Below are 27,020 nucleotides of genomic sequence, written 5' to 3'. Positions count from 1 at the left end.
ACGATAAGAAAAGTTAAATAACTATAGTTACTTTTATTGGGTATGTATCAATTATCAAATCGTAAGAAAATATAAGTGAATTCCAATTTATTGATTAAAGTGATCAGCAAATTCTTATTTCATTCAATTACGAGATGAACGAATTAGAAAATAATAAAAATTGATAGAATTTAAAATTTTTATTTTAATTTTACATAAAATTAATTTTATTTCTTAAAAATTATTTTAAAATTTTACAATTTAATTAAATATAAATTTATCAAAGTTTAATATTTTTTTGATAAATCATTTGTACTTTCATCATTATCTATAAAAGTTGTATTTAAAGTTCAGACTATAAACTATACATTCTATATATTATTATTGATAAGTTGTGTTATTATTAGTTGATAAGTAATATATAATTAATAAAACGTATAAATTTATATTTTTTAATAAAAATTTGAAGAATCTCCCTTATTTCCCGCTTCGGCCGAGATACTCATCTCTTCTTTCCTTCCCCCTATCCCCGAGATACTTGTCAGGATATTCACCCATGATTCTGTCAAATCCCCCCCCATTAATCTCGTAACCATCTGCTTGTCGGAGCATGATTCCGTTAGGGATTTGTGCGGAGGGACTCATCCCACCCCTGCTGTAGCGGCGCCGCACTAGAATGGATGTGGAGTTTACATAACGATTTTGAATGCCCCAACGGACCGCACAGGAAGCAAAATAAAGGCTAGTGTTCATACTTGAAGATTGCAAATGTTGATTCTCCATTGCTCAGGTTGAATCTCTTTCTTGTGAACAGAAGCTTTCAGACATCAATGGCCACCAAATCTGCAGACAACCCCCTGTCCAAGCCATAGAAGATGAATGTGTGTCATAGTCCACAAACCCCCCAACTGGTTCCCAAACTGCCTAGCCATTGTCTCCGATACCCAACCTAACGGGAGTGAGTGAATTTGTAACCAAAAGAGGCTCGTGTCAATGGCTACTTTCATTGGATGTTCTCCCTCCCAAAAGTGGTGAACAACCAACAAGTGGTTGTAAAAAGTCCATGACCTTATGTTCAGCACTCTCTAGATATCCACTTCGTATAAAAATCTGTACAAGTAATGTCCGGAACTGAGATTTACAATATTTACTCCCCTATCTGCCTCCATAGGTCTGCTAGTGTATTCCTCATTGGTTCAAACTTCACAACCACTTTCGTCAAGAATCTTCCTGCAAAACATAGATCATATGACTCTTGTTGTTCAGGGACAAGTTCAATTAAGTCCCAGCTCCCATTCTCCTCCTCTATGATCGACAACGACGCTACGCCATCCACCATATCCATCGGTCACCCTTTACGTGCCAATTTATAGACTATTGAGAGAAACAATAATAACTTGTCTATGGTGAAAAAAGGTCTCACTGTTGGAAATAATAACTCTTACAAACAAACAAAGTAAATGGAGAAGAGGGTCATCCAACACTGACTTGGTACTAGACCAAGTTAATTCCTATTTACATTCAATTTACATTTGTAAGTTTTAAAACCTAACCCTCTTAGTAAAAAGGGGAGGTAATTAACTCTACTATGTGGAATGAAGGAATCATTAAGGTAGATTAATTTTTTTTGCTAATAGTTGTTTGAATTGCCATATTTGCTCATCAATCGTTTATTTCAAGCAAGGAAAAAATTGTCTTTATTGTTCATTTAAAATGGTAATGAACATTTGGTATTCAATTTTTTATTTTTTGGTGCTTGCAACTTTTGTAGCAAAAGAGTGGTTATACAAAATAATTCTGCATATGGTGTAATAGGGGCTTTTTGCAGCAACTATGCTGGAAGTGAAATTATAAAACTAAATTAATTTGGGAAACAATAGTGGAAGTTTGAAAATAAAGCTAGGATTAAGTACTTGACAAGCTTGAGTTAAATTCATATCATATCTTGGTGCCTCTCAAGTGAGTTTCTGGCAGGTGTAATAAGTATATGATTCTAGTCTAGTCGATTCAGAAAATGTTCAACAATTGAAATTGGTAGTCATTGTATTTTGTGTTGCTTTCGAATGGTGCAACTCCCCAGAATGATAGAGATTGTATAGTTTATAACTTATATTTTTTGAGATAGTTCATAGCTTACATGTTTGACACCATGGAGATCTAGTTTGTGCATTAAGTATGCTTGTAACATGTTGGTGGAAATAGTAGATTGTGATATGACACACTAACCTACATGAATAAGCTATTATTTAAATTTATAAGTTAGTAACTAAGAGATCTTATTTGTTTAACTTCTTTTCTTGTGGTATCTCCAGTTAATCCTTATTTTTTTTCTTCCATTCACTATTCTATTCTGCCTTACTTTGTGCACGTGAAATGCTTGCTCCAGAAGATGGATTAGCTTATCTTATCCGGGCACTGAATAACCACCTACTTGCTCGTTCATTCCACATTAGGGAGTATTATTGGATTGATTTACAAGAACTGAATGAGATTTATTGTTGCAAGACTAAGGGGTACTCATATGATGCAGTTAACAAGTTCAACATTTACCTAGTTCAAATTTTTCCTTGGTTGATTGAATGGATTCCTAATAAAGGAGGTTATCTCTTTGGAAACATACAGGCAGCACATATGGATTTCCAATTTTTTTCTCTAGGAAACATGTGGTCTGTTGTAAGCAATCTGGCAAAAGCTGATCAGTCACATGCCATACTTGATCTTATTGAAGCGAAATGGGTAGATTTGGTTGCAGACATGCCATTCAAGATATGTTATCCCGCTCCTGAAGGTTAGGAGTGGCAAATTATCACTGGTAGTGATCATAAAAACACGTATGATATCTACTCTCATATTATTTATTTATGATCTATTTCATCATTATCTTCAACATTTCTCACTATATTTCCTTCTAATATAGGCCTTGGTCTTACCACAATGGTGATTCTTGGCCAACTCTACTATGGAAAGTTAATTTGTTATGCTTAATATTCTCTCTGCTACTAATGTTTTGTTCATTACTCCAGACACTTTGTAGAAGTTATATTTAGGAATAAGTTTCCTGAGTTGTCATGCTTAGATCCAATAGGATATGGCACCTTGTTGATGTTTTATAAAATAAAGTAATAATGATTGAATGTTGGCAGTGCAGCTTAAGAATTTAAAATTAGACTTTTTGCAGCTTATTATTGAAGCCATAAAGATGAAAAGGCTAGAAATTGCTGCAAGAGCTGTTGAAGTTGCTGAAAGACGCATATCAAGAGATAAGTGGCCTTAATACTATGACACGAAAAGAGGAAGGTTCATTGGGAAGCAAACACGGTTATTCCAAACATGGTCAATTGCTGGATACCTGGTGGCTAAGCTTCTACTTGCAGACCCAAGTACAGCCAAAATTCTGATAACTGAATAGGATTTTGAGCATGTCAATGCCTTCTTTTGCATGATAAGTGCTAACCTCAAAAGAAAATGTGGTCAGAAGAACTCCTAAAAGACTTACGTAATATAAGATTCTGAAGTTGCTTTCACACAAGGATAGGTAACTTCAATTTATGGCTCAACTTACCTATCTGAACAATTTAGATGTATAAAGGTGATGATAACAGTGGTTAATGTTTCATTCTATTTAGGGGTTAAAGCTTTTCAGTATTGATTCAGGTATGATAGGATCTTAATGTAAGGATGATATGTTGATTTAGGATTAGCATTAGCTTGAAACATCTTCCTACATTGGAGATTATACAAATTATTTCCTGTTAAAGATCATATACATAGTAGTATTCTTTTAAAGAGTTCACTGTAAATCAAGAATACCCTTATATTATTTTAACTCCATTTTTCAATTATGACATTTTTTGTATCTTGTAAATCATTTTGGATTTGTTATGGTATTTTTCTATCTCATAAATCATCACCATGTCATCTAAATTAATGCTTCACAATAGAACATTTTAATACATTTCCTCTGTTGATTCCAGATCAGTTGAAAAAATTCAACTGGTATGTAAAGCATTGTCTAAGAAAGTTATTAGAGAGTGATGATAAGATATTTCTTGCAAACTCATATTTTTATTCATTACATATTTTTGCATTACAACAAACTTATAAGTTTTTAATTCTTAGCATGAGCTCATAAAGGAAACTAAACATATAGCATTCAACAACTTTTGCTTCATTTGGTTCTAACATTAGGCACAATCCTTCTCTCAAACTGTACCATAAAAAATAAATATATTTCCAACAACAATAGAAATTAACCTCATATATATATTTTTTTTTAATTTATAAATGAAGAAATTACATAGAAATTTTTAGGTTGTGAGTCAAATTACAACACTCATTGAGAAATTATATTGCAAAAATATATATAGTATAGTATAGTATTAAAAGTTAAAATATTTGTATATGTATCTAATTGTCCCATTTGCTTTAATTTCTAAACAAGCTTCATCATTTTCTTAAGAAATTAATTGCCACATTTCTTCCATATTTTAAATTTAACAATATATTACAATTTTAATAATTCAATTCTCGTATTTATGTTTTTTGAGAACTGAATTCTAATTATCTTCATATATATGAAGGATTATGAAATAAAATTTCATTCAATGAATTCAAGCAAAACATATAAGTGGTCTAAAAATAAAATTAATGAATATATACCTAATTCAGGATATAAAGGATTACTGGTAATTACACAAATGGTAAAAATTGAATCAAATGAACAAGATAGATTAAATACCGCTTAATGTAAGTACATGTATATACTTTTGGACATATTTAATTTAGATTGTACTTTTATGTTTTTATGTTATTTAGGGTAAAGAGATAATTTCATTGAAAGTAAAATATGTTATTTGAGTTAGTTCGCAGTCTGAAACTTAGGAATCATCGGAAGAATATGACTCCTTATAACAAATCTATTTTATAATTACTACCTAATTGTGCGTTATGCATTAGGTAAAAAAAAGAAAACTTCCCTCTATAATGCCTCTAGTCTAACTCTTGTTTTCCTATTTCATTTCCTTATGTTTTCCTCCTCTTTCTCCCAATTATTTTCTAACTCTTCTTATATTTCTAGATCACCTAAAATTGATCACATTGTAACACAATAACAAATGTGAGGATAAGATTACCAAGAAATTATATTGTGGTGAAGAAATTAATAGAGCTAATTTTATATAAAAAAAAAATTATCTTATTGTTTTCCATCTAAATATTGCATCATAAATATAAATCATAGCATTAAAGATTGAAAGAAAAGCCAAAAGCATCAAGAAAGAAAAAGACAAAAGAAGTGTCATAATCTATTTTTAAACTTATGTAATCAAATATTTTAGAGTTTTAACATTATTTTTTACTCTAAAGTATGTAATCTTCAAAAGAATTATTAGAAGATTATACTTAAAAAATATCTAAATATAGAGAATTCAATGCTTACTAGGAGTCAAAATTTATAGATTTCTTTCTACATTAGTCTTTAAAATTTAAAAATTAAAGAGATAGAGATCTTATTTTCATTATTTTGAACTTATGTAATCAAATATTGTAGAGTTTTAATATTATTTTCTTTATGTTATCTATAAAAAAACTATTATAAGATTAGACTTAAAGAATATCTAAATTTAGAGAATTGAATGCTTATTAGAAGTTAAAGTTTAGAGATTTCTTTTCTTCATTAGTCTTTAAAATTTAAAAATTTAATTACTACTTAAGTAATTAAAGAGATAAAAATCTTCTTTTCAAAAAGTAAATATATAATTATATAATTAAATTTAAGAAGATGTTATTAGTTTCTACCTTAATTATTAAAAGTAAAAATATTGATTATGCGTTAATTATCAATAACTATTTTGCAATCTCTATTTAATTTAGGGATTTCGTTGCCATCTTTAACGGTTATGATGGTTCCTCTTTCACTTTAAAAGAGGATGTCGGGCTATAAGAGAAGAGGGAGAGAAAGAAAATTCACAACTATCTGAAATCACCTTATCAGACATGGATTAAGAAGGATGTTTTCTTTATTTTAGATAGATGTAACGGGTAACTGTCACTGGCAAGGAATGTGAACACTACACTTGAACATACTTATTTTTATTTGTGTTAAGAATATAAGTTCTTACAGTACCTCGACTCCTTATGCAGGCATGGATTGTTACAGTTCTTATCTAATCATTTCAAATAGGAGGATCGAAGCACTCAGCTCCTCTACATGATCCACTCAATGGAACAAGAGGTTTAATGCTTAATATCTTATATATTTTGGTTAGTACATAATATATATCGATGTATATATATCAATGTATATATATCGATGTCGTTGATTGATTCGCATTCGATTTTTGTTAAAGGGATATGGTAGATCACTTTCTTGCAGCAGTGTATGAAATGAAAGGAGATTTTGGTTGCGGTCCTAATATTTCTATGATCTGCTTTCCACCTTCATGGCTGAATCGGAAATCACCTTATCAGGCATGAATAAACCTTTGTATTTGTACATAATATATATCTGGATATAGATTTGAGTAGTTATTAACCATATTTGATTAATTGATGAGTTTTAGTTATTTGGTCTTCTTATCTTAATTTGCAAGGAAAAAATATCTGATGTAGATTTTCCTATGATTTGTGCACTTTGCATCTAGATTAAAAGAGCCTCCTCAAGGTATATAAGTAATACTAATCATCACAGCTCAAAACTCTTTAATTTGGAATATTTATGTGTGTTATTATTGATCTTATAATATATATTTAATAATAAAAATTCTCAAATATAATTTTTGCTTTTAGAAATTCGTACATTTTAATAGTTAAATGCTATATCATGATATGTATAGTTTGATTTGAACTCATACTCTTATAGATAAGGATAAAAGTACTTAGATATCTACCAAAAAGATAAATAATTATTAATTTAATTAACTATATATATGTATACTTAATTAATTAAATAATTAGTTTAATAGTCAATGTGTTTATTCTTTTACAAGAGATTATAAGCTTGAGTCAGATTATATTTTTATGTGTGTCATCATTTGAAAGTTATTTGTATTGTATTGTAATTACTATATATAACTTGACTAATCTCGAGTCAAACTATATTTTTATGTGTATTCTTACTTGGAGATTATTTGTATTGTGTTATGATTGATGATAGATGTACCCAGTTTTTATTTTTAAAAAAATAATTAGCTGATATTAATTGCAACCTTTACGCTTGTCATGGCATTGAAATGTAAGGAATTCGCGAAGACATTTCATAAAAAGAGTAAGGAAGGGTAAGCTTTTATATGTAATTGATGTCATAAATTAATTAGTAGTCTTTATATATTCATGTAATAAATGAACATTATACTTATTTTTTATTACAGATATTACTAATATATCTCTTTACTGAGTTTTTTTTTTTTTTTTTAATTTCCTTTTTTGAGGAAAAAAAAGTGCATGGAAGCATTAGATGCAATCAAACATGAATTCTCATTAGTGAAGGAAAAAATGAAAATCCTTCTTACGGTAATATTTTATTTTATATATTCTGTAAAATTTTATTTTCATATATATCTTTTTTTTTTTGGACTTGGTGAAAATTTTAATTAAATTTAAATTTGCATACTTATACAACATGAGTTTTCCTTCATTGAAAATCTGTTTTTCCCGTTGCATAATTATAGCTATTGATAATTATAATAAATTATAATAATATGATAATAGTTAAAATTCTTATGTTCTATTTAAAATTTATGAGTTTAATTTCTATTAAAAATGTAGAATATTTTATACTGTATAAGTCTGTAAATTTAAATTCAATTAAAATTTTTACGAAATCTATAGGAGAAAAACGTATATATGAAAATAAATTTTATAAAATATATAAAATAGAATATTACTCGAGAAAGGATTTTTATTTTTTCCTTCATTACTGAGAATTCATATTTGGTTGCATTCACTGCCTATGCACCTTTATAAAAAAAAAATTAAAAAATTTTTAAGAAAAACTCAGTAAAGAAATATATAAATAATATGTACAATAAAAAATAAGTATAAAATTTATTTACTATATTCACTAATTGATCTAATTTATGATGTTTGAATAGTTAAGTTTCTCACATTTTTCTTGAAGACAACAAGTCTTAATCTTATAAAATGTAAAACTTTTCACTTTTTATATTTAATTATATGGATTAATGATGATTTATTTACAATATTTGATTCAATAAAATCAAAAGATTTAACTTATTACTGTGTTAGTAGAGATATATTAATCAAATTGCATTTTGTCTTAAAGAGTCATGACATATCCAAATGAAAATAATATTCTGTAATGACTAGATTCTTTTAATTAGAACAATTATAATAAGCAAAAAAATCCGAATTAGTATTTTTCTTAAATTATTTATTAACATAAATACTAAAGAACAAGAAATAGACTTGGATTTTATATTAAAATATTTATTATTAATTATTTCAATAGTAATTACGCTATCATTCATGAAGGATAAATCTTTTTTTCACATAAGAACTCTTAACAAAAGAGGAAAGAGGAAAGGATTAATTTTCTTTTTAAATTCTATCTTGAATCTCGGTAGCTAACTCATCATTATATTAATAACGGATATTATTTATTATTTATTATTTCTTATAGTAATTATTTTTCATTTATAAATTTAACCCAAAAAAAATATTATAATTTTCATTTCCTTTATTTTTCAACTTTGAGTTATCATAACCAAAAAATATATTTTTTTCTCATATATATATATATTTAGTGATTCTCATGTATGATATGACAATCATCATCATCATATCCGCTTCCTATTATAAATTCCACTGAAAACTTTATAGTGATTTAGCATTATATCAAGTTACAATAGCTCTTTAAATTTATTAAACACACACACACACACATATATATATATCTGTGTGTTTGTGTGTGTATTTCTAAAAAAGATCTAACAATAAGAAAAGTTAAATAACTGTAGTTACTTTTATTGGGTATGTATCAATTATCGAATCATAAGAAAATATAAGTGAATTCCAATTTATTCACTAAGATGATTAGCAAATTCGTATTTCATTCAATTACGAGATGAAACAAATTATAAAATAATAAAAATTGATAGAATTTAAAATTTTTTATTTTAATTTTACATAAAATTAATTTTCATTTCTTAAAAATTATTTGAACATTTTATAATTTAATTAAATATAAATTTATCAATTGTTAATTTTTTTAGATAAATCATTTGTACTTTCACCATAATCTATAAATGTTGTATTTATAGTTCGGACTATCAACTATACATTCTATATATTATTATTGATAAGTTGTGTTATTATTAGTGGATAAGTAACAAATAATTAATAAAATGTATAAATTTATATTTTTTAATAAAAATTTGAAGAATCTCCCTTCTTTCCCGCTTCGGCCGAGATACTCGTCTCTTCCTTCCTTTCCCCTATCATTGAGATACTTGCTGGGATATTCGCTCATGATTCCGTCAGTTTTTCCTCTTGTTCATCCCGTAATCATCTACTCATCAAAGTGGAATTCCGTCAGGGATTTGCATGGAGGGACTCATCCCACCCCCGCTGCAGCGATGCTGTATTGGAACAGATGTGGAGTTTGTATAAAGATTTCGAATGCCCCAACCAACTGCACAAGAAGCAGAATAAAGGTAGGCGTTCGTACTTGAAGATTGCAAATGTTGATTCCCCATTTCTCAGGTTGAGACTCTTTTTCTGAATAGAGGCTTTCGGACATCAATGGTCGCCCGAACCCATAGACAACCTTCCATCCCAGCCATAGAAGATGAACGTGTGTCATAGTCAACAAAGCCCCCCAACAGGTTCCCAACTGCCTAGCCATTGTCTCTGATACAAAATTCGGTGCGAGTGAGTGAATATTTATCCATAAAAAGCTCGTGTCAATGGCTACTTTCAATTGATGTTCTCCCTCCCTAAGGCAGTGCACAACCAACAAGTGGTTGTTAAAAGTCCATGGACCTCTATTGAGCACTCTTTGGAAATCCACTTCACAAAAAAATTTGTATAAGTAATGGCCAGAACTGAGATCTACAATATTTGCTCCTCTTAACTTCCATAGGTCTGCCAATGTATTCTTCATCGGTTTAAACTTTACAACCACTTTCGTCAAGAATCTTCCTACCAAATAGAGGTCATATAACTCTTGTTGTTCACGAATAAGTTCAGTTAAGTCCCAACCCCCATCCTCCTCCTCTGCAATCGATAACGACGCTATGTCATCGACCATATCCAACAGTCACCTTTACGTGCCAATCGACAGACTATTGAGAGAAACAACAATAACTTGTCTATGGTGTAAAAAGGTCTCACTGCTGAAAACAAAACCTCTTGCAACTAAACAAAGCAAATGGAGAAGAGGGTCATCCAACACTGACTTTGTACTAGACCAAGTCATTTCCTATTTACATTCTATTTACACTTGTAAGTTTTAAAACCTAACCATCTCAGTAAAAAGGGTGGGTAATTAACTCTATTATGTGGAATAAAGGAATCATCTGGGTAGATTCATTTTTTGTCATAACAGTTATTTAAATAGCCATATATGTTCATCAATTATTTATTTTAGGCAAAGAAAAAATTGCCTTTATGGTTCATTTAAAATGATAATGGACATTTGGTATTCAATTTTTGATTTATTAGAGCTTGTGACTTTTGTAGCAAAACAGTAGTCATACAGAATAATTCTGCACATGGTGTAATAGGCGCTTTTTGTGGCAACTATGCTGGAAGTGAAATTATAAAACTAAATCAATTTGGAAAAAGATAGTGGAAGTTTGAAAATAAAGCAAGGATTAAGTACTTGACAAGCTTGAGTTAAATTGATATCATATTTTGGTGCCTTTCAAGTGAGTTTCTAGCAGTGTAATAAGTACATGATTCCAGTCTGGTCGATTCAGAAAATGTTCAACTATTAGAATTGTTACTCATTATATTTGTGGTTACTTTCGAATGGTCAACTCCCTAAAATGATGGGAATTTTATAGCTTATAGCTTATATTTTATGAGATAGTTCATAGCTTACATGTTTGACACTATGGAGATCTGGTTTGTGCATTAAGTATGTTTGTAACATGTTGGTGGAAACAACAGATTATGATTTGACTCACTAGCCTACATGAATAAGCTATTATTTGAATTTATAAGTTGGTAACTAAGAGATCTTATTTGTTTACTTTCTTTTTTTGTGATATCTCCAGTTAATCTTTTTTTTTTCTTGCAGGCATTGTTTTTTCATGCCTTACTCTATGCACATGAAATGCTTGCTCCAGAAGATGGATCTGCTGATCTTATCTGGGCACTGAATAATCGCTTACTAGCTCCTTCATTCAACATCAGGGAGTGTTATTGGATTTATTTGCAAAAATTGAATGAGATTTATCATTTCAAGACTTAGGAGTACTCATATGATGTAGTTAATAAGTTCAACATTTACCCAGATCAAATTTTTCCTTGGTTAGTGGAATGGATGCCTAATTAAGGAGGTTATCTAATTGGAAACTTACAGGTAGCACATATGGATTTCTAATTTTTTTCCTCTCAGAAACATTTGGTCTGTTGTAAGTAGTCTAGCAACAACTGATCAGTCACATGCCATACTTGATCTTATTGAAGCGAAATGGGCAGATTTGGTAGTAGACATGCCATTCAAGATATGTTATAACACTCTTGAAGGTCAAGAGTGGCAAATAATCTCTGGTAATGATCCTAAGAACACGTAAGATATATACTCTCGTATTATTTATTTATGATCTATTTCTTCATTATCTTCAAAATTTCTCACTACATTTCCTTCTAATACAGGCCTTGGTCTTACCACAATGTGGTTATTGGAAAACTCTGCTATGGTAGGTTAGTTTGTTATGCTTAAATATTCTCTCTGCTGCTAATGTTTTATTTATTACTCCAAAGAACCCTTTGTAGAAGTTATATTTAGGTATAAGTTTCCTGAGTTGTCATGCTTGAATCTAATAGGATATGGCACCTTGTTGATGTTTTATCAAATAGTAATAATGAGGGAATGTTGGCAGTGCGGCTTAAGATTTTAAAAATGGATTTTTTGTAGCTTACTATTGCAGCCATAAAGATGAAAAGACCATAAATCACTACAAGAGCTATTGAAGTTGTTGAAAGATGCATATCAAGAGACAAGTGGCCTTAATACTATGACACGAAAAGAGGAATGTTCATCAGGAAGCAAGCACGGTTATTCAAGACATGGTCAATTGCTGGATACCTTGTGGCTAAGCTTCTACTTGCAGACCCAAGTGCAGCCAAAATTTTGATAACTGAAGAGGATTATGATCTTGTTAATGCCTTTTTTTGTATGATAAGTGCTAACCCTAAGAGAAAGCATACTCGAAAGAACTCTCAAAAGCTATACATAGTGTAAGATTCTAAAGCTGCTTTCACACAAGGACAGGTAACTACAATTTGTGGCTCAACTTACCTATCTAAACAACATAAATGTGTAAGTGTCATGATAAGAATGGTTTATTTTCATTTTATTTGGGGGTTAAAGCTTTTGAGCAGTGATTTGAGTGTCATAGTATCTTAATGTAAAGATGCTAATCCTTAACATTAGCTTGAAACATCTTCTTGGATTGGAGATTAAACAAATTGTTTCCTGTTTATAGACTTTATATCATATATATAGTATTATAGGAGTGAAAGGAATTCTTTTAAAGAGTTCACTGTAAATCAAGAGTACCTTTACATTATTGTAACTCCATTATTCGATTATGATATTTTCTATACCTTGTCAATCATTTTGTATTGGTTATGGTATTTTTCTTTCTTGTAAATCATCACCTTGCCATCTAAATTAATGTTTGACAATAGAACTTTTTAATACATTTTTTCGGTTGATTCTAGATCAGTTGAAAAAATTCAACTAATACGTAAAGAATTGTCTGAGAGAGTGATTAGAGAGTGATGATAAGATATTTCTTGCAAACTCATATTTTTATTCATTACATATTTTTGTATTACTACAAACTTGTAAGTTTTTAGTTCTTAGCATCAGGTCATAAAGGAAACTAAATATATAGCATTCAATAACTTTTGCTTCATCTCGTTCTAGCATTAGCCACAATCCTTCTCTCAAACTGTACCACAAAAAATATCAAAAATAAAAAAATAAATATATTTCCAACAACAATAGAAATTAACCTCATATATATGAATATATTTTTAATTTGTAAATGAAGAAATTACATAAAATTTTAGGTTGTGGGTCAAATTACACTACTCATTGAAAAACTATATTGTAAAAATGGATATAGTATAGTATTGTATTAGAAGTTAAAATATTTGTATATGTATCTCATTGTCCCATTTGCTTTAATTTCTAAAGAAGCTTCATCATTTTCTTAAGAAATTTAATTGCTACATTTCTCCCATATTTTATAATTTTGAAATATATCATAATTTTAATATTTAAACTCTCTTATTTATATTTTTTGAAAACTGAATTCTAATTGATCTTCCTACATATGAAGGATTATGAAATAAAATTTCATTCAATGAATTCAAGCTAAAAATATAAGTGGTTCAAAAATAAAATTAATGAATAAATACCTAATTCAACATGTAAAAGATTACTGGTAATTACACAAAAAGTAAAAATAGAATCAAGTGAACAAAATAGATTTAATAGTACTTAATGTAAGTACACTTATATACTTTTAGAAATATTTAATTTAGATTGTCCTTTTATGCTTTTCTGTTATTTAAGGTAACGAGGTAATTTTATAGAAAGTCAAATATGTGATTTGAGTTAGTTCGCAGTCAGAAACTTAGGAATCATTAGAAGAATATGACTTTTTATTATGAATCTACTTTATAATTACTACCTAATTGTGTGTTATGCATTAGGAAAAAAAAAGAGAGAACTTACCTCTATAATGCCTCTACTCTAACTATTGTTTTCCTATTTCAGTTCCTTATGTTTTTCCTCCTCTTTCTCCCAATTATTTTCTAAATCACCTAAAATTTATCACATCGTAGCACAATAACAAATGTGAGGACAAGATTATGAAGAAATCATATTGTGGTGAAGAAATTAATTTACCTAATTTTATTAAAAAAAAAACTATCTTATTGTTTTCTATCTAAATATTACATCATAAATATAAATCATAGCATTAAAGAACGATTGAAAGAAAAGCCAAATGCATTAAGAAAGAAAAAAAAAATAGAAGTGTCATAACCTACTTTTAAACTTATGTAATCAAATATTTTAGAGTTTTAACATTATTTTTATTCTAAAGTATGTAACCTTTAAAAGAATTATTACAAGATTATACTTAAAAAATATCTAAATATAGAGAATTCAATACTCACTAGGAGTAAAAATTTAAAGATTTCTTTCTATATTAGTCTTTAAATTTTAAAATTTAAAGAGATAGAAATCTTATTTTCATTATTTTGAACTTATGTAATAAAATATTTTAGAGTTTTAATATTATTTTCATTATGTTATCTATAAAACAAACAATTATAGGATTAGACTTAAAGAATATCTAAATTTAGAAAATTGAATGCTTATTAGAAGTCAAAGTTTAGAGATTTTTTTTCTTCATTAGTCTTTAAGATTTAAAAATTTGATTACTACTTAAGTAATTAAAGGGATAAAAATCTTCTTTTTAAAATGTAAATAGATAAATATATAATTATATTTAAAAAAACGATATAAGTTTCTACCTTAATTATTAAAAGTAAAAATATTGATTATGCCTCAATTATAAAAAACTATTTTGTAATCTTTATTTAATTTAGGGATTTTGTTGCCATCCTCAACGGTTATGATGGTTCCTTCTTCACTTTAAAAGAGGACATCAGGCTACAGGAGAAGACGGAGAGGAAGAAAATTCGCAGCTAGGGTAAACCGAGAGGAAGTTTTTGTGCGATTTTTTCAATCAGATTAATCAGCTAGCAGTGGAATTGGGTGCGTAACAAGGGAGGAATTCGTTAATCACATTAACGTCGTCACTGAGAACAAAGGCAAGTGAAATTTTACTCTCACCACTTAAATAGAATTTATCTTCTAAATTCTTCGAGGTTTTTTTGGGAAGAAATGAGTTGATTTGGGAATAGGGAAATTTTCTTGAAATCGGATTAGAATCAGGAGTAAAAATAAAAAAAATGGAGAGTGAGATCTAAGGATGAAAAAAAGATCGAATGAAATGAAGGAATTATTATGTGGACAGCTATGAGGAGAGGACAAAGGAGATATGCTAGAAACATAGGAGGAAAACTTAAAGGATGAGAACGGGAGAGGGATAGGAAATAAAAAAAGAGAGAAATAGTGGTCTGAATCTGATGTCTGTTTGCGAATAATTATTCTATTATCTTTTATATTTAATTCTCTTGATGTTTGTTTGGAAAATGATGGTACTAGTGAGCAAAGACAAGGAAATGAACTCGAAATAGATTAAAAACAAAATAAATATAAAGTTATAGGAGGCAAATCTAGGTGAGCAGAGATAATATTCTCTGTGAGGGTGAAAGTGATGTTGTTTAGAAGTAGGAATGGGATTAAAAATAGAACAAACAAACTCTCAGAGTTGATTTAGGTGAGGAAATACAGTGTTCTCTGTGATGCACATATAGGAAAGGATGAATTACACAAACTTTAATTAGATATTTTATTGATTTTAGATAGACGTAATGGTTAACCCTCACTGTCAAGGAATGTGAACACTATGCTTGGACATACTTATTTTTATTTGGAGATAGAAGTTTATTGTATTTTTTGCACTATGAATAGAAGTTCTTACAGTACCTCGACTCCCTATGGAGGTATGGGTTGTTACAACTCTTATCCAATCATTTCAAATAGGAGGATTGAAGCACACAGCTCCTCTACATGATCCACTCGATGGAACAAGAGGTTTAGTGCTTAAAATCTTATCTATTTTTCTCTTATTTTTTTTACCGATCATGTATATATATATATCAATGTCGTTGATTGATTTGTATTCAATTTTTGTTAAAGGATATGGTAGATCACTTTCTTGTAGCAATGTATGAAATGAAAGGAGATTCGAGTTGCGGTCCTAATTGTTTCTATGATTTGCTTTCCACATTCTTGGCTGAATCTGAAATCACCTTATCAGACATGGATAAAGCTTTGTATGTGTACATAATATATATCTCGATATAGATTTGAGTAGTTATTAACCCCATATTTGAGTAATTGATGGGTTTTAGTTATTTGGTCTTCTTTTTTGTTAATTTGTAGGGACAAAGTATCTGATGCGAATTTTCCTAAGAACCCTTTGGAGTAATGAAAAAAAGTTTAATCGAATAGTACATAACTTAGCTAGAAATGTACTAAGGACTATTGAAAGATATATATTTATTCGTGAGCGTAAGTTTCTTGTTGACTTGCTTGAGCAAAATGGTTTTTACTGTTAATGGATGATGATTTTTTCTTTAAAAAAGTAAATGTTGTAATGAATGTTATTGTATTGACTTACATTGTATAAACTAATACCATACTAGTAAGAAATACAACTAATTTTGTAGGTCAATCAAATAATAAAGTAGAACTTAACTTGAATGAATTATTTAATCTTATACAAATGAATAAATAAAATGACGTACATTTACTGTTTAAAATACAGTATTTGACGATTGATGAGCAGAACTGACGCTTTAATAAATAATGAGAGGGGATTGATGGTGATGTAGTGAGCATTGCAGATTCGAAAAAAAATCTCTTTTCTCTCAGTAAAACCATTTTTCTCTTCTCCAATAATTTCGAATAGGATGGATCGAAGCATGCAGCTCCTCGACATGATCCACTCGATGGAACAAGAGGTTTAGTGATTAACATCTTATCTATATTTTTCTTATATGTTTACCGATCATTTATATATATATCGATATCGTTGATTGATTTGCATTCGATTTTTGTTAAAGAGTATGGTAGATCCCTTTTTTTGGAATAGCATAAATGAAAGGAGTACCTGGTTGCGGTCCTAATTATTTCTTTGATCTACTCTCCACCTTTGTTGTTGAATGTGAAATCACCTTATCAGACACGACTAATGCTTTATATGTGTACATAATATATATCTCAATATAGATCTGAGTAGTTATTAACCACATTTGACTAGTTAATGGGTTTTAATTATTTGGTCTTCTTCTCTTAATTTGCAGGGACAAAGTATTTGATGCAGATTTTCCAAAAAATTTCGAATTTTGTTTCAAGATTACAGGAACCTCCTCAAGGAATATAATTAATACTAATTATCAAAGCTTTAAACTCTTTAATTTGTAGTATTTATGTGTGTTATTATTGATCTTATAATATGTATTTAATAATAAAAATTCTCAAGTACTAGTTTTGCTAGTCAAAATTCATACAGTTTAATCATTAAATGATATGTCGTGAGATGTATAATTTGATTTGAATTCATACTTTTATAGATAAGGATAAAAGTACATAGATATCCACCCAATAGATAAATAATTAATAATTTAATTAACTAAATATCTAATAGCAGGATATATATATTTGTTTGGTATACGTGTAGACTTAATTAATTATTTAATTAGTTGAATAGTTGATGCATTTCTTCATTTACAAGAGATCATAAGTTCGAATTAGATTCTATTTTCATGTGTGTCATCATTTTAAAGTTACTTGTATTGTACTGCAATTAGTGTATATCACCTAATTAATCTCAAATCAAACTGTACTTTTATGTGTATTCTTACTTGGAGATTATTTGTATTATTTTATGATTGATGTATATCACTTAATTAATATATTTTTGCATTTTTTATTTTAAAAAATAATTAGCTGATATTAATCGCAGCCTTGGCGCTTGTCGAATGGCATTGAAATGTGAAGAATTCATCAAGGCATCTGATGAAAAGAGTAAGGAAGGGAAAGCTTTCATACATAATTGACGTCATAAATTAATTAGCAGTCTTTATATATTCATGTAGTAAATGAATTTTGTACTTATTTTTTATTTTAGATAATACTAATATATCTCTTGATTAAGTTTTCTTTTTTAATTTTTTTAATTTCTTTTTTTTTAAACAAAGGCGCATAGCGGCATTAGATGCAATCAAAAATGACTTCTTACTTATGAAGAAAAAAATAAACATCATTCTTGAGATAATATTTTATTTTATATATTTTGTAAAATTTTATTTTCATATATATCTTTTTCTCTTATGGATTTCATAAAATTTTAACTGAATTTAAATTTGCTGACTTATAAAGTATGAGTTTTATTTTATTGAAAATCTGTTTTACCGTCTCATAATTATAGCTACTAACAATTATAATGAATTATAACAATATGGTAGTAGTTAATGTAACGGCCCCGGAAATTTAGAATGAAATATGTGTATTAAAAATGTCAAATGCGGAAGCGTAATAAAAATTTGATTTACATCCGCTACACAAAAATAAAAAGCGTGCTCAAAATATAAAAGAACAAACTAACTACAAGAGATACTCGAAAATAAGAACTATAAATATAACTACGGAGTCTTTAGGCGTCCCCTTCGCCGTCTTCTTGCGGAACGGGTTCGGAAACAATGTCTTCCTGATCTGAAATAGTTAATAAGGAATGAGCTACACTAGCCCAGTAAAGACATCACACTATCTCACCGCCACGGAGGTAAAGGTGGGTAGAAAACACAAAAAAAACCAATGGAGCATAATTTATAATAAACTCGTTTATTAACATAAAAACCCTTACTGTCCACTTACCTCGGTGAGATCCATAAAACAACATATGAAAGCAATAACATTATCATCATCATGAAATCATATGAACTGTATAACATAATACTTACCACGCCTTTGCATTTCAATCATTAAACAACACATTTTTCTCATTTACCAGCCTACTAGTATCCATGGGGATCCATAGAGGTCCCGCTACCCGTGAACCCTTAACATTTATAACCTGATTCCAGAGCCGTCCCCATACCCTATCCGGTATGGGCACCAAAACCATGAACCTCAATACCCCGTCCGGTATGAGGGTGAAACGGGTCGTCCCCATACCCCGTCCAGTATGGGCACCAAAACACAGAAGGTCTCCATACCCCGTCCGGTATGAGAGACCATGTTCCCGGTAGGGTTCCCTACAGACCTGGTCCGTCCACCATCTCCCAGGATATCTAGTCAGGCTGTCCACATTATCCACTTATCAATTTACATAACCTTTTTGCCCTTTTTCTTGGTTTCAATCATCCAAACACACACAACATGTAAACCAGTAATGGACACCAAACTAGAACACACAGTATCGGGTTAAGCATAATACCAACCATAATAGAAGAAAGCATGATTCATGCATACGAGACCATAATATAATTACATCAAACATCATGCTGCATTTAATACTGGAAATTAAATCAAACCCAGTATCAGACTCGAGCTCCATTGGCAACCTTAATCAATTATATATCTATAAAGTCACACAGTATAGTTTAATTATTTATTTAGCTTTAATACCGTGATAGGAAGTAGGGTGAGGGGTCCTTACTTGTTTAAGGGTCTGACTACGGCTCTACAGTGCACCAACAGACTGTCCATAATTTTTCTTGAATTTTCTTTCCAGGAAACTGAAACGCACTACTGGTACCTGCACGTGTACCAAAAAATCCCAAATTAGACCTAGGGCCCTTTTCGGCCAATATCGCAATTCCGGCACGGCAGCTCCGCTGTGCTCCGGCGACAGCGCCGCCGCAAGCGGCGGCGATTCACCTCGGGTTGGCCGTTTTCAGTCGAATTCGGCCACGCTTGCATCGATCCCTGCGATAGAACAACCCTAGGGCCCTCGGTGGGCCGAAAAATCCCAAAAAACTGAAACTTACCGGCGGCAGTGCTCTCGGGTGCGGCAGCTCCCCCGGTGTGAGTCGCGTTTTGATGTTTGGCTCTGATCAACCTGTAGAGAAAAGAACGGTGATCACAATGGTATAAAATTTGCATCAAACGGAGGCCGGGAAGGGCCTCATCGGAGGCAAAAACCGAGGAGGGGCGCGGCGGCGCTGCTGGATTTCGACTGGGTTTTTCGGCCGTTTGGCCGGTGCTTTGGCTCCGATTTGGCCATAGGCGAACTCAGCGTCGAAAAACGAGCAAGGGGGAGAAAATTTACCTCGATCGGTGGTCGAAAACTTCCCCGGTGCGACGGCGGGTGGCGGCGTCTGGCTCTTCTTCTCCGGCGAGCACTGGCGGCTAGGGTTTCTTTGGTCAGGTGTGGGTGGGGGTATTTATACCCTTTGCCTTTTAATCTCAACCGTCCATCAAGATTAAATCTGGGTCGTCCGTGCGCACATTTGATCTGGGCCGTCCGTGCGCGCGGGAACGGATCTGGACCGTCCGATTGCCCTCACGCGGATCGCCCACGTGGCCCGTCCCCTGGTCAGCGTTTTCTTGCCACGCGGCGCATCCTGGTTGGCTGGGGCTGCTGACCGGGCCGCTGACGTGGCTGCTGACGTGGCACAACTTTTCTAAATTGTGTTTTGACCCCCAGTTTCTGATTTTCCTTTCAAAAACACTCCCATAATTCAAATTTCCACCCGTTTTTCCCAAAATCAATTTCAATTAAATCCAAATAATATTTTTACCCAATTTTATCATTATTTTTATTTTTATTTTCATTAAATTAAATCTAATTAAATTAAATAAAAAATCAAATAAAAGTCCAATAATTACAAAATAAAATAAATTGAAAAATAATAATAATAATAATAATAATACACTTGGGGTGTTATAACTAAATTTTGTGTTTTATTTATGATTTATGAGTTTAAGTTTCGCTGAAGATGTAAAGTTTATATTTTAATAAAAAGTAAAACTATTTTTTGAAAATATTAAACATTGTAGATTTTGATTGTTAAATATTTATTATTATTATTATTATTATGATTCTTAACTGGATAGGGTATGTATGGTCATGAAATTGGAAGCAAGCACCACCCATCGCATTAGTTCCTTAGCACTATAACCAATTTTTCATGTGTCCTACTCCGCCACTAGGTTCCATGGGATCCCAACTAGTTAAGGGGTTAAGAAGTGGATTGCATAAGAATAGAACCACTGACAGGTTCCAGCTTCTGAGCTGCAAATGACAACATGCTGAAAATTTTTAGGGGAATAACTATTGAAGGAAATGGAGCATGGTTTGTGGATAGTGCTAAGGAACTAAATTGAATAATGGGGGAAACACATTCTGGAATTCAGGGATGTTAAACAATTGAAACAGTATAAGAAGATTTCAACATCTAATGGTACAGTTGGACCAGGTACTACTAACTTTCAAAAGGCCATTGTAGATTCTATTGAGGATGAAATATGTGACCTATTACGTGATTCTGTGGTTTATTAATCTGGAAGTCCTATTTGAACAATTGCTACCAATGATCCCACCAGTTCTAATGTGTTGAATTATGATTAGGCCTTTATCCATGACTTTACACCTTCTAGCGTTGCCTTTCTTTTGAAGGGATAGTATGACATTGTTTGGAATTTGATCCTTCATACCCTTCAGTTGCAGGTAATGTGAAATTTTATGAGCAGGATCACATTTGCTTTCTATTCTAGCAATTAATCATTTGCATCTAGCAATTTGGACTAAATTACTTTTTTGCTTGTTTCTGCAAATTAAGACGTGCAACAGATGCATGTGATATGAATCTTTCTTTTTATTGTTCATATCTCAACTGGGTTTTCCAAATAAATCCCTCTATTGATTAGGTGTTTTTTTATTATGAAAAACCATCGTATAAAAGAAATATATTTTTTCAAATAAGCATCCATCTAATTGCTCATAAGTAGTCCACATAGTTAAACCTTTGTCAATGAGCTCACTTTCAAATCTGGCAAGATAATTCCATAAATTGCTTAGTAACTAGTTTTTATGTGTGGTCTAATGTACACAGGACAACATGTGCCTTTCCTATAATATTTTTGCAGGACTATGATTATGTTAATGAATATTCTTTATATGTAACCATATTGTGAATAAAATTGACTACTTGTTTTATAGTTGCGAGAATGTGACTGTTGGCACCTACGAAACCCATGCAGTGATGTAATTTAGAAAATGCTTTGAGTACTAGGTAAATATGCATATGAGTGATCCTTGGTGGGGCCATGACCATTTGATAAATTATATCCTAGCCTCTTGATTACCTCAAACATAATTGATTCGTATTTTGCTTTTGACTTTCTTTGTAGAGCTGAGAAAAAATGGACTATTACAGCCCTTATCAGGGGTTAATGCCTGCTAGTTTCATGGTGCGAACTGTTCCCTTTGATGGTGATGATTCTGCTACAGAAGAAGCCTTGGATCCTGACTTTACAGAGGCAGCAATTGGCCGTGTTGCACCAGTTGATTCTAGTATGGGAAAAACTTTATATCATGCCAAAAGTTGTTCAGAAGATGACACATGCCTTGTAGTTTATCATGATGAATATTTACTTTTTTTTTCCTTTTTTATAATTTCTTTTACCTCTACTTCTTTTGTAGGTTTATGGTGGATTATTTTATTGTGTGCATATAGATAGTGCTCTAGTGATCTATCTGTTCAAGAGAGAGTTGACGTGCAAATTGGAATTAAAATGATGTTGAAGCTTTGTCATGCTTATGGTTTTGACATGTTTCTTACATTACTGGTGACTGATAGTTCTTGCATGATTGGAATTCATGGTCATCCGCTCGAAATCTAGGAAATTAGTTCTCCTCGTATTGAAATAATATTTTTTAATTTAGAATACGGAATTATTATGTGGAATGAAGGAATCATCAAGATAGATTCATTTTTTTTTTCTAATAGTTGCTTGAATAGCCATATGTACTCATCAATTGTTTATTTCAAGCAAGGAAAAATTTGCCTTAATGGTTCATTTGAAATGGTAATAAATATTTGGTATTCAATTTTTAAATTTTTGGAGCTTGCAACTTTTGTAGCGAAAGAGTGGAGGTACAGAATAATTATGCACATGTTGTAATAGGAGCTTGTTACAGCAACTATGCTGGAAGTGAAATTATAAAATTAAATCAATTTGGGAAATAATAGTGGAAGTTTGAAAATAAAGTTTGGATTAAGTACTTGACAAGCTTGAGTTAAAATGATATAATATTTGGGGCTTCTCAAGTGAGTTTCTGGCATGTGTAATAAGTATATGATTCTAGTCCAATCGATTCAAAAAATGTTGAACTATTAGAATTGTTACCCATTGTATTTTTAGTTGCTTCTGAATGGTGCAACTCCCCAGAATGATAGAGATTGTATAGCTTATAGCTTATATTTTTTGAGATAGTTCCTAGCTTACATGTTTAACACCATGGAGATCTTGTTTGTGTATTAAGTATGTTTGTAACATGTTGATGGAAACAACAAATTATGATCTAACTTAGTAGGCTACATGAATCGACTATTATTTAAATTTATAAGTTGGTAACTAAGAGATCTTATTTGTTTACCTTCTTTTCTTGTGGTATCTCCAGTTAATCCTTTTTTTTTTCTTACAAGCGCTATTTTATTATGCCTTACTCTGCGCACATGCAATGCTTGATCCAGAAGATGGATTAGTTGATCTTATCCAACCACTGAATAATCGCCTACTTGCTCTTTCATTCCACATCAAGGAGTATTATTAGATTGATTTGTGATTAATGCATGAGATTTATCATTACAAGACTGAGGAGTACTCAAATGATGCAGTTAATAAGTTCAACATTTACCCAGATCAAATTTCTCCTTGGTTGGTGAAATGGATGCCTAATAAAGAAGATTACTTAATTGGAGACTTACAGACAGCACATATGGATTTCCAATTTTCTTCTCTAGGAAACATGTGGTATGTTGTAAGCAGTCTGGCAATAGTTGATCAGTCACATGCCATACTTGATGTTATTGAAGTGAAATGGGCAGATTTGGTAGCAGACATGCCATTCAAGATATGTTATCTCGCTCTTGAAGTTCAAAGTGCCAAATAATCACTGGTAGTGATCCTAAGAACACGTAAGATATCTACTCTCGTATTATTTATTTATGATTTATTTCTTCATTATCTTCAACATTTATCACTACATTTCCTTCTGATGCTGGCCCTGGTCTTACCACAATGGTGGTTCTTGGCAAACTCTGCTTTGGCAGGTTAGTTTGTTATGCTTAAATATTCTCTCTGCTGTTAATAATTTGTTCATTACTCCAAAGAACCCTTTGTAGAAGTTATATTTAGGTAGACGTTTTTTGAGTTGTCATGCTTTAATCCAATAGGATATGGCACCTTGTTTATGTTTTATAAAATAAAGCAACAATGAAGGAATGTTGGCAGTGCGGCTTAAGATTTTAAAAATGGACTTTTTACAGCTTACTATTGCAGCCATAAAGATGAAAAGACCAGACATCACTGCAAGAGCTGTTGAAGTTGCTGAAAGACGCATATCAAGGGACAAGTGGCCTTAATACTATGACACGAATAGAGGAAGGTTCATCAGGAAGCAAGCATGGTTATTCCAGACATGGTCAATTGTTGGATACCTTATGGCTAAGCTTCCATTTGCAGACCCAAGTGCAGCCAAAATTCTGATAACTGAAGAGGATTATGAGCTTGTCAATGTCTTCTCTTGTATGATAAGTGCTAACCCCAAGAGAAAGCATACTCGAAAGAATTCCCAAAAGCTATGCATAATGTAAGATTCTGAAGCTGCTTTCACACAAGGATAGGTCACTTCAATTTGTGGCTCAACTTACCTATCTAAACAACTTAAATGTATAATGGTGATGATAACAATGGTTTATTTTTCATTTTATTTGGGGGTTAAAGCTTCTGAGCAGTGATTCGGGTATCATAAGATCTTAATGTAAAGATGATATGTTGATTTAGGGTTAGCATTAGCATTAGCTTGAAATATTTTCTTGGACTGGAGATTAAACAAATTGTTTTCTGTTTACAGACTTTAAATCATATACACAGTACTATAGGAGTGAAATGCATTCTTTTAAAGAGTTTACTGTAAATCGAGAATACTCTTACATTATTTTAACTCTATTGTTCAATTATGATATTTTTTGTATCTTGTAAATCATTTTGGATTGGTTATGGTATTTTTCTATCTCCTAAATCATCACCATGCCATCTAAATTAATGCTTGGCAATAGAACTTTTTAACATATTTCCTGGGTTGATTCCAGATCAGTCGCAAAAATTCAACTAGTTTGTAAAACATTGTCTGAGAGAATAATTAGAGAGTGATGATAAGATATTTCTTGTAAACTCATATTTTTATTCATTACATATTTTTGCATTATTACAGACTTGCGAGTTTTTAGTTCTTAGCATCAGCTCATAAAGGAAACTGAACATATAGCATTCAATAACTTTTGTGTCATCTAGTTCTAACATTAGTCGCTGTCCTTCTCTCAAACTGTTCAACAAAAAATATCAAAAATAAAAAAATAAATATATTTCCAACAACAATAGAAATTAACCTCATATATATGTAAACATTACATAGAAATTTTTAGGTTGTGGGTCAAATTACAAGACTCATTGAGAAATTATATTGTAAAAATATATATAGTATAGTATAGTATTAAAAGTTAAAATATTTGTATATGTATCTAATTGTCCCATTTGCTTTAATTTCTAAACAAGCTTCATCATTTTCTTAAGAAATTAATTGCTACATTTCTTCCATATTTTAGAATTTAACAATATATTACAATTTTAATAATTAAATTCTCTTATTTATGTTTTTTGAGAATTGAATTCTAATTGATCTTCCTATAAATGAAGGATTATGAAATAAAATTTCATTCAATGAATTGAAGCTAAAAATATAAGTGATTCGAAAATAAAATTTATGAATATATTCAGCATGTAAAGGACTACTAGTAATTACACAAAAAGTGAAAATTGAATCGAATGAACAAGATAGATTTAATACCACTTAATGTAAGTACATGTATATACCTTTGGACATATTTAATTTAGATTGTACTTTTATGTTTTTCTGTTATTTAGGGTAAAGAAATAATTTCATAGAAAGTCAAATATGTATTTTGAGTTAATTCGCGATTTGAAACTTAGGAATCGTTGGAAGACTATGACTCCTTATAACGAATCTACTTTATAATTACTACCTAATTGTGCATTATATATTAGGAAAAAAAAAAAGAGAACTTACCTCTATAATGCTTCTAGTCTAACTCTTGTTTTTCTATTTCATTTCCTTATGTTTTTCCTCCTCTTTCTACCAATTATTTTTTAACTCTTCTTATATTTCCTGATCTGTAACGGCCCCGGAAATTTAAATGAAATGTATGTATTAAAAATATCAAATGCAGAAGCGTAATAAAAATTTTGATTAACATCCCTTACACAATAACCGAAACGTACTCAAAACATGAAGGAACAAACTAACTAAAAGAGATACTCGAAATAAGAACTATAAATATAACTATGAAGTCTTTAGGCGTCCCCTTCGCCGTCTTCCTACGGAACGGGCTCGGAACAACGTCTTCCTGATCTGAAATGGTTAAATAAGGAATGAGCTACACCAGCCCAGTAAAGACGTCACACTATCTCACCGCCACGGAAGTAAAGGTGGGTAGAAAACAAAAATGACCAATGGAGCATAATTTATAACAAACTCGTTTATTAACGTAAAAATCTTTACTGTCCACTTACCTCGGTGAGATCCATGAAAACAACATATGAAAGCAATAACATTATCATCGTCATAAAATCATATAAACTTTATAACATTACACTTACCACACCTTTGCATTCCAATCATTAAACAACATATTTTCCTCTTTTACCAGCCTACTAGTATCCATGGGGATCCATAGGGGGTTCCCGCTACCCGTGAACCATTAACATTTCAACCTGCTTCCAGGGCTGTCCCCATACCCCGTCCGGTATGGGCGCCAAAACCATGAACCTCAATACCCTGTCCGGTATGAGGGTGAAACGGGCCGTCCCCATACCCCGTCCGGTATGGGCG

At 31.1% G+C, this 27,020-nt stretch overlaps 4 pseudogenes; all 4 read left to right on the top strand.

Annotated features, from left to right (window-relative positions):
• Positions 1-27,020, top strand: part of LOC148240140 (protein kinase PINOID-like) — a 72,129-nt pseudogene that overhangs the window by 31,091 nt on the left and 14,018 nt on the right.
• On the top strand, positions 2,323-3,466 carry LOC110810518 (alkaline/neutral invertase E, chloroplastic pseudogene; annotated as a pseudogene).
• LOC148240141 (alkaline/neutral invertase E, chloroplastic-like) lies at positions 9,465-12,409 on the top strand (annotated as a pseudogene).
• On the top strand, positions 22,250-25,142 carry LOC110808761 (alkaline/neutral invertase E, chloroplastic-like; annotated as a pseudogene).

Source organism: Carica papaya, chromosome 9 (assembly GCF_054855325.1).
Source record: "Carica papaya isolate Zhongbai chromosome 9, ASM5485532v1, whole genome shotgun sequence".
Lineage (NCBI taxonomy): Eukaryota > Viridiplantae > Streptophyta > Magnoliopsida > Brassicales > Caricaceae > Carica > Carica papaya.
This window is presented reverse-complemented; position numbering and strand designations above follow the sequence as displayed.